Source organism: Elephas maximus, chromosome 16 (genome assembly GCF_024166365.1).
Source record: "Elephas maximus indicus isolate mEleMax1 chromosome 16, mEleMax1 primary haplotype, whole genome shotgun sequence".
In the NCBI taxonomy this organism is placed as follows: domain Eukaryota; kingdom Metazoa; phylum Chordata; class Mammalia; order Proboscidea; family Elephantidae; genus Elephas; species Elephas maximus.
In genome coordinates, this window is record NC_064834.1 from 74,840,337 (window position 1) to 74,858,425 (window position 18,089).

At 45.5% G+C, this 18,089-nt stretch overlaps 1 protein-coding gene across 4 annotated transcripts in view; it reads right to left on the reverse strand.

The window, feature by feature from the left end:
* FAM53B (family with sequence similarity 53 member B) overlaps positions 1–18,089 on the reverse strand; it is a 533,156-nt gene that overhangs the window by 109,991 nt on the left and 405,076 nt on the right. For 2 of the 4 annotated variants that reach the window (XM_049854795.1, XM_049854796.1), the window contains exon 1: positions 2,995–3,269. The exons of 1 other annotated variant lie outside the window; for it this stretch is intronic. The gene's annotated coding sequence lies outside the window, so the exon portion shown is untranslated. Of the gene's footprint in view, positions 1–2,994; positions 3,270–4,504; positions 4,595–18,089 lie in introns of those variants that run through there. One more of the 4 variants, XM_049854794.1, reaches the window with a different exon arrangement.

Consider the following 18,089-nt stretch of genomic DNA (forward strand, 5'->3'; position numbering starts at 1 on the left):
AGTAGAGGGGGAGAACTTGTCCTTTGTTTCACACGAGAGGGCAAAGAGCGGAGAAGTCAGGAGGTGGCTTGCCACTGCCTTGTGGGGTCACGTGGGCTGTTCACCACCCCGATTTCCTTTCACCCTCCAGAGAGCGGCTCCGTGGAAACTGCCCTCCATCCAGCAACTGGCCTCCTCTCCGTGCCTGCAGCCTGTGGATGGTCTTGCCTGGTCTGCCCCACTCCCTGCCCTATGCAAAGTACGGCTTCCTGTGCAGCCCCCACAGCAGAAGAGGGGAGAACCGCTCAGGCAGCCCAGCCAAGCCCAGCCGGGGTGCCTGTCACGCTTCTCCTCAACCCCTGACGTGATGTGAAATTCTACAAGGTAGACCCTTTGAAATGCAAAAATCTTCCAGAGTCCTTCAACTGTGTTTTTATTTTCTCAGGTTCCTTGGGCTGCTTTCAGACCCACCCATCAGCATTTCCCCTCTCAATCAACCCACATTTAACAAAAAAGGCAGGCTGCAGCAAGGACCTCTCTGTTTTTCTGAAAAGCTCAAGTATCTCCAGTCGCTGCTAGGAGAAAAAAAAAAAAATCTTGTCCTCGGCTCCAGCTTCCCCCAGCGCTCCAAGATGTCCTGAAGCCAAGTTTCCTCTGGAAGATTTCCTCAGTCCTAACCGGCATGGTACCGCCTCTGTTGCTCAGGAGCCCAGAGAACTTTCTATACGCTCATCAGGGCTCCCTGTGACCCGAGCTCGGGAAGGTTAAGACAGGCCCATGGCACCACCAAAACCACAGCCCACAATTTACACAGCCCAAACCTTGACCCAAAACTGCGTGCACAGAAGGTCTGGATTAATCATCAAAGAAGTTACCTTACAACAAAGTTGTTCGGGAAAGAAAATGACTTCACCCTAAGAAGAACCCTAGGGAATGGTAAATTGCTTTTGAATACTGACTTTTCAGTGGGGTGACCATTCATCATGTTAATGCAAACTGCGCTAAAACAAAAAATCTCTAAGGCAGTCTCTGGGCCCATCAGCATATCTAAGCCTCTGGGTTTGTTTCCAAAAGTTCACATCCCCGCATGCAGTGAGACTGTTGTTAAGGGGCTCAGCTATTACAGTGCCATCCCAACCTTGGGCCCTAATAAAGGTGACTCAGCCCTGTGGAAAGAACCTCATCAAGTCAGGCAGGAAACAAACAGGAATTAATCAGAGAAGACACGTCCGTGGCTTTGGAAAGGGCAGTCATTGGGCAAGTTGACATAGCGACTCTCCCTAGATGATCGGACGTTTCAGAATGGAGTGAGGCCAGTCAACGTGCCTGGCAGCACCCCAGTCCCCGGCCAGGCCCTTCTGGAGCGGGGAGGACAGGGCCACAGCTGGACAAGGGATGAGGCGAGGGGAGCCCGGCAGCACCGCGCTGCGCTGAGCCCAGCCAGACCCGGCCATGTGCTTCGTGTTGGCCACAAAGTGGCCTCTTTCAAGAGAAGAAGAGCCTGACAAAAAGGACAGCTGCAGCAAAGCGTGCAGCCAAAAGGCAGAAACCTCAAAAAAGCCCCAAGTTTGGGATTCTCTGCTCAAGTCAAAAAATAATCATAATAATCCTATCACCTTTGGCGTTTGCCAGGGCCAGTTCATCTATTACCGTCTCCTCTTTGCTGGATCAATTAAAGCGAGCCCCCCCACACACACACCTGGTTTCCATCTAAAACTGAAACTTGTATTATCAGCATATTACATAACAAACTATGCCTGCAGGTTTCATTGTACACCAGTGGCATGCTAAATGGTGGCAGTCATGGGGGCTGTGCTGACCAGAGGGTTTGCTTATTTCAGTCTCCTCCTCCCACAAAGGTGAGAACAGAAAGTTCAGTGTGCAATCTATCTCCAGAAAGCCCCACTGCCCAGCAAGAATCTCAATGGAACCATCTGAGAGGGGGGCCTGCTGCTTTCTCCCCTGCCCCAGCATAAAGCAGTTGGTGAGAAGGGTGTGCTTTCTTAAGGAGCTCCAAAAAGACACTCCACTTTGCTCTGCAGCGTCCTCTGCTGCGGGCTCCCAGCTTTTCATTAAGGCTCCCTCCTCCCCAGCCTCCCCAAGGCCAGGAGAGGCAGCTGGCCTCTCCTGAGCATCTATTATCAGTCAGGCGCCTGCTGGCTGGACCCACTCAAAGGACACCCAGCCCACTGGGCTTCTACTGCAATGGGGGGCAGGGAACTGTGAAGCAATCAACAGGAGAGGCGAAGAAAGATTACCAGATGTGCAGGGAAAGGGCGCCGGAAATAACACCCTGGCTTCCTGTTAAATGACCATTCCGTGTAACCCACCATGATGACCGTAAGTTATCTTAAAGCTCTTCCGAAAGAGCTTTACGAACTTCTAAGCTGCTACTGTGTGCAGTGTCCCCTACGGTGAAGAGAGCAGAGAGAAACTGACGAACATTGTTAATCGAAGCAGCAGAAGCAGCAGAATGCTCGACTCTGTCCTGATGGGCGGGGGGGGGGTGGCTCCACGTCCACTTCACAGCAGTGAGGACACTCACTTTTAGGCAAAGCTTGTCTTTGATGCTAAGATGACTGCACACCAAGGTCACCTTCTGGGGGGTGGGGGTGGGGGTCCTTGGGCAAAGGACCATTTGAGCTGGTCTTAAAATTACCTTGTCGTGGAGGGGCACGGTGACAAAGAGCAGGATGGCATCTGGGCAAAAAGGACAGCCTTCCCCCAGCCTCTCCCTCCCTTCCTAGCCTGGAACAGTACCCTGGGAGCTGGATCAGAACATGCCCAGGTCTGCCGGGGGCGGGGGGGGACGGACGCGGGGCTGCAGAGACCAGAACTTAAGACCCAAACCCCCTCCACTAAAAAGGTCCCCTCAGCTGGAGTAAGTAGCTGTTTTCTGTTTATCCAGTTGTCCACAGCAAAGGAGGAAAAAACCCTGCAGACCTGCAATTCAGTATCAAAGCTGTAACTAAGATAAGTTACTGTTAAGTGGATAAATTAAAATGAAACCAAAACCTGGCCAAATCAGGAACAGTGGGTTTCACCGGGTCTGCTGACTCCATCCAGTCCCCAGGTCCTCAAACTAGTTTTCATCTTCCAACCCAGAGTCCAGAATCTGGAGCAAGGAGGTGTCCCGTTCCAACGATTGGGAACTGCTGGGAACACAAACGCTAGCATGTCATTTGGAAGCCTGCTAATACGTTGTAAGCAGCACAAGACGCTCGCCTGCCTTCCAAGGCCAATAAACGATGCATTCCTATTCCTGTGGCAGTCAAGAGGAAACAGCCCCTTTCTCCAGCATCCAACAATTTCACAAACATTTGTTCCTGTTGAACAACCGGCAGCCGGGTTCCATCTGCACTCACTCTGCAAGGCAAGTGCGGCGGCGGCGGCGGCGGCGGCGGCGGCAGCACAAACGCCTGTCCTGGGCCCCGGGCCGGAACGCAGCCCACCTCGGGGGCCACCTCCCCAACACCGAGTCCGGAGACTCTAACGTATGGAACACTCGCAGTGTGGCCTATAGGAGGCAGAATCCCATTCATCAAACGCTGCGGAGAGCTGTTCTTTGTTCACCATCGGACTAAGTGCAGTACGTGTTAATGAATCCTGGCGGTCAGACGAAGGGAGCACGACTTCGGGGGGCATCTGGAGGCGAGAACCGTAGCAAGGTGGCCCGCCCGACCCGCCGCTGCTCCGCTGCCCTGTCCGGCGCCCCGAGCATTGTTCCCCAAGTGCGCGGGCGGGGGTGGGGTGCTGGGGGTGCCCAAGCAAACACTTGGGGCAACGAAAACCGAAAGCCCTGCCCGGTCTCGGAGTCCTCGCCTCCTTGGCCCCCACCCCACCCGAGAGAAACCCCGGGCCTAGAACCCGGCTGCAAGGGCTTGCAAATCAAGGGCTGGCAGAAATGTGACTCGGCCGGTGTGCTGTGCTGGACGGCCCTTCTCGCCATGTGCAAAACCTACGCCGGCGCGGGCGCCCCCACTCCACAAGCCCCGGCCGCCGGCACCCCCGCCCTGCAAAGAATACGGCCCCCACCCGCAACGTGACCGCCCCGGCCCGGCCAGCAGCCGCGGGCCCCGCCGCGCGCCCGCATCCCGGGGATGGCGCACGAAAACTTCCGCGAACAAAAGAGTTGTCTCCCAAGGATGCGGGAACTTCGGGGCGAGCAGCGCAGCCCGCTCCCGGGGCTCGGCGTTGGGACGCGGCTCAAGTTGAGACGCGGAGCAGGGGACACCCCGCGTAGCCGTCCCCGCGCCCGGCTGCTCGGCAAGCGCAGACTTCTCCGCTGCGGCCGGGCTGGCTCGCGTTCCCCGGTTGCGCTCTGACAAGTCTCACGCCTGCACCGGGGTCGACAGACCCGGCACCCCGAGAGACCAGCCGACCCAGTGCGAAACACGGCGGAAAAAGGAAGCCACCGACACGAAAAGGCGAGCGCAACGTGCGCAAGCCCGCTCCCTGCGCCGGCGGCCCGGCTGCTCGCGGCGCGCTCGGCGAGGACCCGTTCCCCGGCCCGCGGGTCGCTTACTGTGGGTCCTGAGCGCCGGGCCCGCGCTGTCGCTCGCCAGGTCGTCCGGCTGCCCGCCGCGGCCACCGCGCGCACGCTCTCTGGCCGGCGCCGAGCGCTTTGTACCGAGCGGCGCCCGGGGAGGAGGAAATCGACTTGTCACTTCCTGAACTGTTTGCAACTCGTCCCTCTCGCCGGCCGGGAAGGCCGCCCGTGCCCGCCCGCCTCCGCCGCCACCGCCACCCGGCCGCCGAGCGCGGCTGCGTGTGGCTGGTCGGGCGCTGCGGGCGTCGGGCCGGCGGCGTGAGGAGCGCGGCTGGCGGGCGGGTGCTGTGCGCGCCGCCGCGGTGGGCGGGGAGTGGGGGCGCCGCGCGCCGCCGGCGGGGCTGGAGGGCGGCCTGCGGGCCGGGCCGCGGGAAGTGGCCCCACTGCAGCCGGGGGCCCGCGGGCTGCTCTCTCGCCCCCCGCACGGGCCGGGCGAAACCCCGGGGCCGCGTGGGCTTCCGACGCCCAGCTTCCGGGTTGTAGAGTTCTGAGGTTTTCAAGAAACGACCGTTTTCGATGGCGTGCAGGGCGGCAGGGGAAAGGGGCGGAAAGTGTTGCCACACTCTGGGAAAATAAAGCGCTCGTTTCCTAACCTGGGGCGCTGATCGCAATAAAGGAATGTGTACTGCAGAAGCCGCATCCAAAATACATGCAACTGGGGAAGGAAGGCTCTGTGGTTGCTAAGCAGAGGCAGAGCATGTTTAGCTCTGTAACTTAGGATGTTGACTTAAGTTCAGGAATGTAACCCTGGTAGAATAAGCGGAGTATTTCCATTGTGCTGCTCACCTGGGGGAGGGGGACCGTTTTTCTTGTGAAGTGAAGCCCTGGATTTCCCACTACTCCTGCCTATGGTGTATGTTATTCTACTGACCTCGTATCCAAAAAGACATGTTTCAAGAGAAGGTTTAAAAAGAACTCCCCAGGCCTGTTTTGTGTTCTCCTTTGCCAAAAAAACAAAACACCTCATTACTTCACATGGATTGTGTCTGCACCATTTGAATGGTTCTATTCATAAATCAGGAAAGTTTTTCTGTTGCTTCTAGGAACATTTAATTGGTTTTAATCCAATGCTTCAATCCCAGTATCAAACATAAGTGAACAATTAACTTCTTGAGCTTGTGTGTACTTGGGAAACTATTATATTTCATGGCTATTGCTGAAATATTTCAGTTTGTCACTACACTGGACCCATTCTTTTCAGAAAAGCAGGCACTAACATCTCCTTTCACACTCACTCCAGCTCACTCCAGTGACTTCTGCCTTGAGACCAGAGTGGACAACCGGGAAAGTTGTGCATCTATTCATTTCAAGCAGATGATGATGGTGTGATCAAGTCATCCTAAGAAAGCCAAAATGAGCTAAGAGACAAAGTTCTTAGATACTGCTCTCCTAACCCAGATACATTTCTTTGCTTAAAGAAAAAAAAACAAAATTTATAGATATAGATAGATATATATATATCCAGGCCAATTTTGAAAGGATCAAGAACCAAGTCTTCCCAGGTTTAACAAAGGAAGGCACGAGGGATAACATGAGAAAGCAGCTATGTTCAGTGAAAAGCATCCAGGTTTCCCTAATGTTTCCTTATCACAGAATCACCTTAGCCTTTGAGAGCTTTAAGGATGGAGCTGAAGTGACTAACTTTTTATTAGGAGGCCTAGAGTGACTCCTGCTGGCAAACATTCAGTTTATTCCTGCAACCACTAGCTCATCAGGTCAACTTAAAAAAACAAAATGCAGGGGTCTCAGTCCTGGAAACAATTACTGCAGCCATTATTCTTGTTGCTTTCAGGTTGGTTTTCGTCTCACAAAATTCCAAGGGTTTGTGGTTATGGTCAGCTCCTTGGCTGCTAACACCTCCTTTCCAACCTAAAGCAGCCTGTTTTTCTGGTTCTGAGCCTTTCTTGAGAGTGTACAGAACTAAAAGACCTGCTTCAGGGACGGTGCTACTAACCAATGAGTAGCGTTTCTCATTTTCTAAATTTGGATCTCCAAAGGGTAAGCAAATGTACGTTAAAGCACAGAACCTTCCATCCACGGGCGGGCTCCTCCCACCTTATGTAGTAAGTCCTATAGCGATTATGTTAAAAAACACCCCCACTGCTTAGAGCTCTATTTCTACCCTCAACGTTGGTTGTGTATTAGGGTTTTGCTCAATTCCGAAGATAGAAACTCAGTTGAACTCTGGATTTGAAACAATGTGAACTGCAGTTGGGGGACTGAGCTGTCTACCTTGTCCAATCCTCAACAGTCAAAGTGAAATCAGAACCAGATTTTGAGCACAACCAGACACCTAAACACAAGTTCACAGGCCAGTTTAGGAAGACACCCATAAATAATACAAAAGTAATCACTTCGAACTTTTCCATTATCATCTACCAACACCGATCTGATGACGCCATGGAACACCCTGGGAAATACAGAATGTTAGCATTACCACAGTGCCTACTCCAAACCCGGGGCTAAACCACAGCAGTCCTGGCGCCCCTGGCTCCCCTAAAGCAGGACTCCCAAGCGGAGGAATGCTCTTGTGTATGGTATGCATCATACATCCACTCAGAACGGCCTAGGAGGTTTAAACGGAGTCTATTTCTATACTAGAAAGCTTCCCGGCTATTCCAGGTTTAAAGCTCTTAAGCAACAAGAGACAATAAGGGTGTCTTTTATTAAGAAAGGGTGTAACCAACTATAACTTGTATCAACAAGCTAATAAAAGTGTTCATCTAAGTGCCTTTGTGCAGAGGAGGGTAAAGGTTGGGTTCTGATAGACACTAAGGAAGTTGGTGGGTGTTTTATTTTTGTGTCTTTAGAGCCAGATAAATGTGATATTCAAACAACAAAAAGCTAAGCTTTGAAGTCTGAGCAAGTACTGTAAACGCTGTTCACTTTTTTTCCCAGCAAATCTATCTGCACCTATGGTTGTAAAAAGAGCTCACCACTGAAAAGGTATAAACTGATTTAAGAGAGTATAACATCTGATTCTTCTTAGACTGACAAAGTGAGCTAAATAAACACCAAACCCGTCATACACTGGACCCGAGGGCGCTATGCAGACGCAGTGTATTAACCCCTTTATTCAGCTTCCAGAAGCCACTGCCTCTTTGTCATGACTGCTGTATTAAAAGCCAGTCATTCACATTTCACACTGTCCTTTCTACATGTGAAAAGATCTTTTTTTAAGAGCAGAACCTTTTAAAAACTGCTTATAATGAATTGTGGGAAGAGAGACATCACCAAATCCACCTGAAGTATTCTTAAAGAAATTAGCCACTGAAAACAATTTAGTAAAACATACATCTTTGGAAAGCATGGGAAGTTTTTGTTACAGACAGAAGCTAAAAATCTGAACCTATCATAGGGGTAATTCTCTTACGTGCTCTCATTCAGAAAAAAAGTTCGATAATTTTTCCCACAGCTATGGTCCAGCTGCAACTAACAGTCCTACCTACACAAGCATGTTATGACACGCTAACTCTTCTGTTCCTTCCTTTCAGTTCATCTTGTGGTCTGAAATCTTTCCAGTGACGACAATGAGTTATAGCTCTGGCTGGAATCATAGTTATACCTATATACATATACATACGCACACATACACACTCCCTTTTTAAGAGGTGCTTTTTTAGTTCTTAAAGACAAAAATATTAAATATAACAAATTTATTTTCATTGAAAAAAAATTCACAGCAGTGAATTTAATGATACCAATCTAACTCCTTTGACAGGAAATCAGAGTTGAAAAGCAGCTTGAAGGGGACTGACTATTGAAATCAGTGCATGTGAATCTGCACAGCTTTGTAACTGAATGTCTAGCACCATTGAGGTACGAAAGCATGCCAGCTGGGACGGCATTGTGCACCACAAAGTGTGGGTTGTAAGCCTAAGTCCTGAGCACAAACCCTGGTTTCCAAGTTGGCAGGTGCTGAAAACACAACAAATGTCACGCTTGCAGCTCACTGGCTGGGAGCACTCTAGGCAAAGCAAGCTAAAAGGAACAGAGCAACAGTTAAAATCTCCACTCGACAGTACCTGATTATTCTGCAAAGATAACAGTAGCTAGTGGTGCTATGTGCTGCAAGAAAAAAAACAAGCATGAGAAAACAGACATCGAAGTCTATACATGATAAAAAGCAAAAAATATATAAATAAAATTAATGAAGGCTCTTCACAATCTACAGTCAACGTTACTGGCATATGTGTTACTTACGAAACCTGTATCATTATCCTACTAAGACTAAAAGCATAATTAAATTTTGGCCTTTCCTTTAACTACTTAAGCTCTCAGGTGAAGCAGACCCTAATTAGTGTCACTCTCACAGGGTCAGTCACCTGTCACCTAGTTTGCCTGAGTTACTCCACCAAGAGCGTTGCTAAAAACAAACTACAGTATTTTCACATTGCTCCACAATGAATTCCATCCAAGAAATAGTTTAACTGCACATCTAGGCCACACGTTTGTTAATTATCATCTTCAAATAAAAACTCTAAGGATAAAGGTTTCTACATACCATTCCGATGTTTTTCTTCAATATTCTTCAGTGAAATTCAAATTTAGTGTTTGAGACACAAGCTTAAAATTTAACTTAGTTTTTCTCCTCTGTCAACTATCTGCCATTTACATCACTGCCTCAAGAAAAATCTATTTTTAATTCATTCCTAGTGATATGCTCACAGCTACTGCTATTCTGCCTGCTGTTCTTAGATACCCTCGAGTCGGTTCCGACTCATAGCGACCCTATGCACAACAAACAAAACACTGCCCGGCCCTGCGCCATCCTCACAATCATTGTTAAGCTTCAGCTCACTGTTGCAGCCACTGTGTCAATCCACCTCATTGAGGGTCTTCCTCTTTTCTGCTGATGCTGTACTTTGCCAAGCATGATATCCTTTCTCCAGGGACTGATCCCTCCTGACAACATGTCCAAAGTATGTAACATGCAGTCTCCTCATCCTTGCTTCTAAGGAACATTCTGGTTGTACTTCTTCCAAGACAGATGTCTTTGTTCTTTTGGCAGTCCACTGTATATTCAATATTCTTCATCAACACCATAATTCAAAGGCATCAATTCTTCCTTGGCCTTCCTTATTCAATGTCCAGCTTTCACACGAATATGATGCGACTGAAAATAACATGGCTTGGATCAGGTGCACCTTAGTCTTCAAGGTGACATCTTTGCTTTTCGATACTTGAAAGAGGTCCTTTGCAGTGGATTTGCCCAATGCAATGTGTCGTTTGATTTCTTGACTGCTGCTTCCATAGCTGTTGATTTTAGATCCAAGTAAAATGAAATCTTTGACAACTTCAATCTTTGCTCTGTTTATCACGATGTTGCTCACTGGTCCAGTTGTGAGGATTTTTGTTTTCTTTATGTTGAGGTGCAATCCCTACTGAAGGCTGTGGTCTTTGACCTTCATCAGTAAGTGCTTCAAGTCCTCATCACTTTCAGCAAGCAAGGTTGTGTCATCTGCATAACAGGTTGTTAATGAGTCTTCCACCAATCTTGATGCCCCGTTCTTCTTCATATAGTCCAGCTTCTTGGATTATTTGCTCAGCATACAGATTGATAGGTATGGTGAAAGGATACAACCCTGACGTACACCTTTCCTGACTTTAAATCACTCTGTATCCCCTTGTTCTCTCTGAACAACTGCCTCTTGATCTACGTAAAGGTCCCTCATGAGCACAATTATTCTGCCTAGTCCCCTAAAAATGAAAATGCATTTCATTTTCATTAGGTAGAAAGAACACTGTGAAACTTGATACAGTCTGTGAGTTCACAAAGTTTAAATGCCCAATCTAAAGACTGAATCCTTTGGATTTAAAACATCAACAACAACAAAAAATTAGTTTCTGGTTCCAGAGGGTAGCACATTCCTGGGAGTATATACAAAGAACATTTGCCCTACATATTAGCCTGTGAATTTCTTAACTCTCCTCACAGTTTGTCAGTCTGTGATATTAACCAAAAGCAAAGATCTTTTGTTTTCATTCGTACTCATTCCTCCTTTAGGTTTATAAGAAGGGCAAGCCTGCCTATTTTGCCCGGGCATATCCTGCAGCTGTAATTGAACAGTACCTGAAACAGAAACAAGCTGATATGAATGAGAAGTTGGCTAGCAACTTTAAACACTAGTTTACAGCTCCTCTTAACTTTCGCAAGGGAACCAACCAAAAAATCTTGATCAAAATCAGGTTACTGTTAAACCACCTAATTTTAAGTGATGAACCTTTGATTATGCTCTGTGCTAAAGACGAACGTCATATCTTATTGACTTCATCTCTGCAGAGCCTGTTTAAAGTGGTTCAAGGACTATAGCTCTGGAAAGGACTAGAGAAAGCAGCAATCCACTGTGCTGGCCAGCGTTTCTGGTCACATTAAGTACTCCAGGCACTGAGACAGTCACTTAACCGCCAATAAAAACGTTAAAGAAATAAACAAATCTGAAAGCCAAAAGTTTGCTAGTCTAGCATAAACTGGTTCACTCTACTTTGCATACTCTACTGTCAGTTCCAGTATAAATTAAGGTAGAATCAGATAAACTAAAGTATTACTCAACATCAAACTCTAAAATGCCACTGTGAATGGCCCTGTTAACCTACAGCAAAGAAAATAAACACAATCTCATTTAATATTCGCAGCCCTCAAAGACATCAAATCTAATGATGCAAGGTGGAAAGTAACGGTGACATCTTAGCACACTGCTTCCTAACGGGTCAGTCAGAGACCCAAACCTAACCCAACTCCTCTCATTAAGTCCATGCTACTAACTTCCAGATGCCTGGTCATCTTCATTTCCTTGCTGGTCTGCATGTGGAATAATGCCTTGGCATTCAGACCAAGCGAAGTAAGGCACCCCATATCCTTGCCCACTTGTTCATAATTCACAGGCATCCCCATGAACATTTTCCCCACCATACGTACATTCATTACTGTGTTACCTCTGCTTAGACAGGTAATGATCTAATCCTGAGTGGATTCGTAGAGTCTGCTAAAATACACCATAAAGGACATCTTCTGCAAATCTGGCATTAGGACATCTGGTCCGAACTTCTCAGTGAACTACATTAGAAGGTGTTCTAACACCAGCCCTGACTAGAGACTAGGAAGGGAGGAGCTTCACTATGACTGTTTCAGAAGTTCTGAAAGGTGCACCTGTTCCGAATTTTCCCGCTCACTTACTTATCTAACACTCCTATCATATTCACTCACTTAATCACTCCTAAAATACAAATGGTGTTCCGAAAGTATGGCAGTTCCGGTGCACCCAGAGGCACCTCGGAAGAAGGACTGACAATCTACTTCCGAAAGATCAGCCATTGAAAACCCTGTGGAGCACAGTTCTACTCTGACTCTTGGGGTTGCCATGAATCAGAGTCGATTCGACAGCAATTGGTAAGGTCAGTAAAATACAAATGCCTTACCATGTATTCAGACTGAGTTCATTAACTCATTGGCACTGAGTGTTAAAACCCTGAACAATTACACACATGAGCACCAATGGAAGAGGGATTCTGGAAGAAAACGTGCACTTGGCAGGTGTTAGGAGTCACCTAGGTGCTGTACACTTATTTTTTCATTTAATATTCACAGCCCTTAAATTAAGCATGGTCTACACAACTGCTTCTCTCTCCATTAGATCAAGCTGCCCCACAGAAACGCAGAGAAGGGAAACCAGCCTTAAAGAGGTCTGGAAACCCTGGTGGCATAGCAGTTAAGTGCTATGGCTGCTAACCAAAGGGTCAGCAGTTCGAATCCGCCAGGCACTCCTTGGAAACTCTATGGGGCAGTTCTACTCTGTCCTACAGGGTCACTATGAGTCAAAATCGACTCAATGACACTGGGTTTTGGTTTTTTTTACTATACTAGCTAGCATGTTGCTGGCACCTTTAACATACTTCAGTTTCACTGCGGGGAGAAGCAGTTACAGGGACAGGTCAACAGCAGCCTAGAGAGGTGTAAGAGGGCATCAGAAGGGAATACCTAAGTTCTGTACTCAAGCCTGGGTATCTGTATAGCATGACAAGGTAGAAGTCTCAGAGCCCTGGGACTCTGAGTGGTAAATTAAGCCATCTGTGTACGTAGTTGGTATGTGTTTGGTCAGGGAAGAACCAATCAGGGAGATCCTTCAGATCGTTAAACAATTTTGCTTAGGCCCAGTCTTGACCTCAAACTTTCTATATACAAAATAAAAGTGAACTAAACATTTAGGCGTACATTTCTAAGTTCCTTGGATAAAACATCCCTGTCTGAAGAAAAGCCTGCGATCTACTTCTGAACAATCACAGCCATTGAAAACCCTACGGAGTACAGTTCTACTCTGAAACACATGGGGTCACCGTGAGTTGGAGCTGACTTGATGGGAATGGGCTTTTTTTTTTTTTATATGATCAAATTACTACAAACTGAATTATCAAATATGTATCAGAAACAATCAATACTCAAATCTAAAGCTTAAGAATGCATGTATAAAAAAATTTTAGATGAAAAATACTCATCTGATTGCTTCAAATGTTTTATTTTATACACATATTTTTTTTCATATACATTATTGAATACCTTGGTTTAAAAGAACCATAAAGTTACCTAACAGCTGGTATTTAGCAAATGGACTATTTAAACTCCCTCTATATAATGGAGGACTCCTGGTGGCACAGTGGTTAAGAGCCCGGCTGCTAACCAAAAAGGTTGGTAGTTCGAATCCACCAGCCACACTCGTTGGAAACCCTATGGGGCGGTACTACGCTGTCCTATAGGGTCGCTATGAGTCAGAATCGACTTGATGGCAATGGGTTTTGTTCTGGTTTATATATGACGGAAGGAGCGCTGGTGGCACAGTGGTTAAGCACTCAGCTGCTAACCGGAAGGTCTGCAGTTTGAACCAGGGCTTTGAACCATTTCAAACCAGTTCAGTAATGGCTGACAAAGTGAAACTGGAACAGATCTGAATTTTTACAATTTGGGTGGTCCAGAACAATAACCAGAATGGGAAAAATTATGAGTAGAAGCCCTGGAATGAAAGACTCAGAAAAGGCGTGGCAAGTCCTTACAGGAGCCTGATGTATGAGACTGGCTTATTGGCCAGACCGTGGAGAGTGACATACATTCAAAGCAGCACAGTCCGCTGCCATCTTTGAGTGGGACATGCTGTTTCTGACTGAGGGTAAGAGATTTGGTTGCTACGTAACGCATGTGCTGCCCTTGTTGTAAGAGGGAGATTAGGTTTCTAGCAGGCCTTCAACCCATAATTTTTCCCATTCTGTTTATTGTTCTGGTTCACCCAAATTTTAAAAATTCAGGTCTGTTCCAGTTTTACTTCTTCAGCCGTGACTCAACTGGGAAGAACCGGTTTGAAGCCCTGGTTTGAACCCACCAGCTACTCCAAGGGAGAAAGTTGTGGCAGTCTGCTTCCATAAAGATTTACAGCCTTGGAAACCCTACGGGGCAGTTCTACTCTGTCCTATGAGGTCGCTACGAGTCGGAATCTACTTGACGGCAATGGGTTTGGTTTGGGGTTTTTATATATGATGGAAACCTATTTTGTAGGCCTTTCTTTAAGCCTCAGAATCAACTTCAGAGGTAGAAGGGAACTTGAAATATCACCTATTGAACGCCCTTGTTTTACAGAAAAAAAAACTGAAGCCTAGAAAGGAATGTGGCTTGCCTAGGTCCAATCATTTGTTTTTTCCAAAACTTAGTGTTTAAAAAAAATCATTTCTCTTAGATATTTATTCCGTTACTTAACAATTTTAAATATGAATTACCTTTTACTACAAAATACATCAAAATAAACTAAATTTCAAGTTCACAAAATTATCTGAAATTTCATCTATCAAATGGACTTAGTAACAAAATGATCTCTCCTACTTCAGACTATACAACCTCTTTATTATACAGAGTTTCCAAGAGGAAACCTAAGTTCACTAAACAAACAAACCTTTGGGAAAGAAAGGCTTATTTCACAGTGAAATCTAATATGCAGCGGTCCCCTCTTAGTTTAATCCAGTTAATTACTTTTTAATCAAATAATAACCAAAACAATTGGCACTTCCAACTACAGAGTCATATGGAATTCCGTCCTTTCTCTTGAACAAACTATTATCAATTATTTGACACAACTGGCTCTCTTCACTGAATTAGGAGTTTGCTTCTAGGCCTGTGAGGGTTTACAGAGGAGATAAACAGCTTAGACTTACATGCTTTGCTTACTTATGACTGCTTCTCAAAAACCAACAAATATTTATTCAAAATAGCAGCATAAATGCAGTTACACTGAAACACAACTGGCCATCAAAGGTTCTGCTTTTATAAATAACACAACACACAGTTTTCACTCACAATTTCAGGCCTTTCTTCCAAACCTTGCGTACAGTTCCTTAAGTCAGCCCGGTGTGTTTTACTAACTACCACAGGATGCTTTTCCCTGCCCAGAGTCCAACTAGGCCTCTTGTCGAGGACCTGGAAGGAAAACCTAATTATGCTGCTTCAGTGCCTCTACATTTATTTCACAACCAAAACCAACAGAGTACGGGCAAGATGCTGTGGCAGAAAGGCAGAACGATAGGGAATATAAACTGCTCTTTCCTCTCTTCCTTCCTATCCTGCCCACCTCCCCCCCCCCCCACAAGTTCTATGGTTGGAAATCATCCTAACATTTTTCATCCCAGCGTTTTTTTAACCAGGATGTACTAAAATTAGATGGGAACAAAGGACAGACATTTCATATTAGAGGAGGAGCTAAGAGGAAAATGTGATCCAGCAGCAGCCACCCACTCTCTTCTCTGCTCTGCCTCTTCCTCTCGACTATTCCCTGCTCTTTGGACTGAAGCTGCACGGACGGCAGCAGGGAAGGCAATAGCCAGGGAACCAGAATCATCCGATCTCTTTTCTATTCCACTACAGTTTTTTTTACAGTTACTGCTAATGACAAATGGCTCTGTCTGTACGTTAAAGAAGAATGATAAATACACTTTATAGCCAACCTAGTCAACCAAAGTACTTGAATATTTCTTTCCAAGTTCCTCAGATAATATCCAGGATATTCTAATTGCTGGTTCATGTATAGCTTTTTAGGTATTCGGGAAAACAAATGCATTAGATTCACTTTTCTTAAAAAGCTTCCGAATAGCATGCACAATAAAGATCACTCCCTAAAATACTAATCTTTTCCTGATGCAGAATAACAATACATATTTTAAAGAATAACATGGAAGGATTTATCATTTCTTCAGGATGGGCCACTTAGAAATGTAGATTTAGTTCTTTTATATCTTCCTCTAATAAGCTAGGCAAGTAATTTGCAAATACTTTAAGGCACAATTGATCTCTTGGTTTTAAATCTTCCTTACAATGGTATCAGCATGACAAAAGTGCATTCTGCCAGCCTATACACCCCCATTTTTGAAGTTCTACTCCAGAAAAAAGCAAGATATTGACATATTCATGTCTAAGGAATTATCCCAATTTTTTTAATGTGGCTTTCCTGGCCCACACTACAATGACAGCTCAAAATTCAGTTAAAAAAAGCCCTTTTGATGGACTGCGTTGTAGAGATTTTTAAAACTCGGTAAGCATCGACTCAAACTCTCTTTTTTTCTGGTCACTAGAGCCCATCTTGACATCTAAGCTGGAAATGAATGATCTTCCAACAACACTCCAGGGATTTTGCTAAGGTCATATTCAATCATTCATTAGGCTTCTTACCCCCACGCTTTTCAGAGTTCTATTGTAGAGCTGGTTTTATTCAGCATTTATGTAGCCTGTGGGCTTGGGTATTTGTCTGCTTAATGTTGAGTTTCATTTCTATGCCCCTAACACAGGAATCTATCAACTGACCACAGAACTTCAAACTATTCTTTCACTTTTCTAACAAATTGAATGGTGTGCATGAAGAATAAATTAGCATTAATTTTCTTCCATTAACTGTTAATAAAACACGCTCATGAGCTCCTCCTCCTTCCAAGGCCATCTCCGTTTCCTGCTTCTCCGAGAGAAGTGATAAGGATTTCCTAATTTTTTCCCACTTTGCAATTGACCTTCCACCTGCCACGTCCCTCACCTCCCACACAATCATGCCCTAGGTCGTGCGCAGCCAGCTTCCACTGAACTGTCCTAGGCAAGATTCCTTTCAGAGCACATCCACACCTCCCCACAATTAACTACAGGGGTTACTGCTGTGGAAGAGATGACACTTGGTCTCTTGTTCTCAAAGCAGAGTGCTTGTCTCTGGAGCACCCACACTCTAGCTACAGAGCCAGAAACAGGAAACCAAACCCAGGTCTCCTCACAGCAGCAGAATGCTGGCCTGGAGACCAAATGCTCGTTCCTATTTGTACATATTTTAATTGCAGGCCATCAGACAGATACACATATACACATATATACATACAAAGATATAAAATAATTTAAGAGAACATAAAGAAGCTATTAACATAAGACGGGGCACTGTATTTCTTTGCATACCAATTTAAGAAAACTTATTTTAAGGCCATACGAATCTTAATTACTAATATCGGTTTCTTAAAAATTAAGGTTTCTATTGTACTCTGGATGAATGTGAGTTAAGATCAGCATATAGTACTGTATTACAGTAGCACAGAAATTTACTAATAAATAATAAGTGAGCTGAAATACAACTATTCATTCAAAGACTGGAAGTCTCTTGTATATTTTGTTCTCTTCTCCCCTCCAAGAAAACTGATGACTGCAGGCGTATCACAAATGGAGAAAGACAAGCCTGTCGTTAATACAATGGGGGAAAAACCAGTCAACGATAGTTTGTACTTATTTTAAAATGGATTTAGTCAAGCTGCCAAGAATAGTGTCAGGTTTGATTCTCAAAAGCATAAATGCCAGTCTCCAAAAGCAACTCTAACTCGCGCACCTGGCTTAAAACAAAATGTTCTGGAAACTTTCTATTTGTTAATTGATGTAACCCGCCCATTCAGGCCTCAATTCCCTTTGGACTTGCACACGCACTTCCTGCACACAGAAGCAGCCTGTTATGCAGCAATAACATCATAATGAAAAGCAACGACTCTGCGCAGGCTCCACAGAGAAATCTCGTTTGCATTTCAAACAAGTTTCCTCAAAATAAGAGTGTCTTTTGATGAAATCAAATTACGATTACAACTTCTTATCCACAGAAAACAGCATTCGCTACCTAAATTACTGCCCCCTTTTATTACTGCATAGTTTCTTTCACAGTTACCCACATAGTCATATGATTTAACAATACCAAGTTTAATAATAATTTATTTATATCCTGTTCCAGTAACTTAGGGATATTTACTGGCTTTTAACAACTTGGTATTGTTTGCAAATATTGATTTTTATTAGCATTTCTGGAGCTTCCATTTGTTCTGACTGCGACCCCTAAGAGGCTGGCTACCAGCAGAATTAAGCTAATAATAAGAGAGGACAACTCCCTTTTCCTCACCTTATCAACAGCTCCGCGATTCAAAAATAAAACCCAGACCTTCATCTTTGCAAACAGAATGCCTCCCACAACAGTGACTCAAGGAGCTTTCCAACGAAGGCCCGTTCTACACCATCTGTGGATCAAAC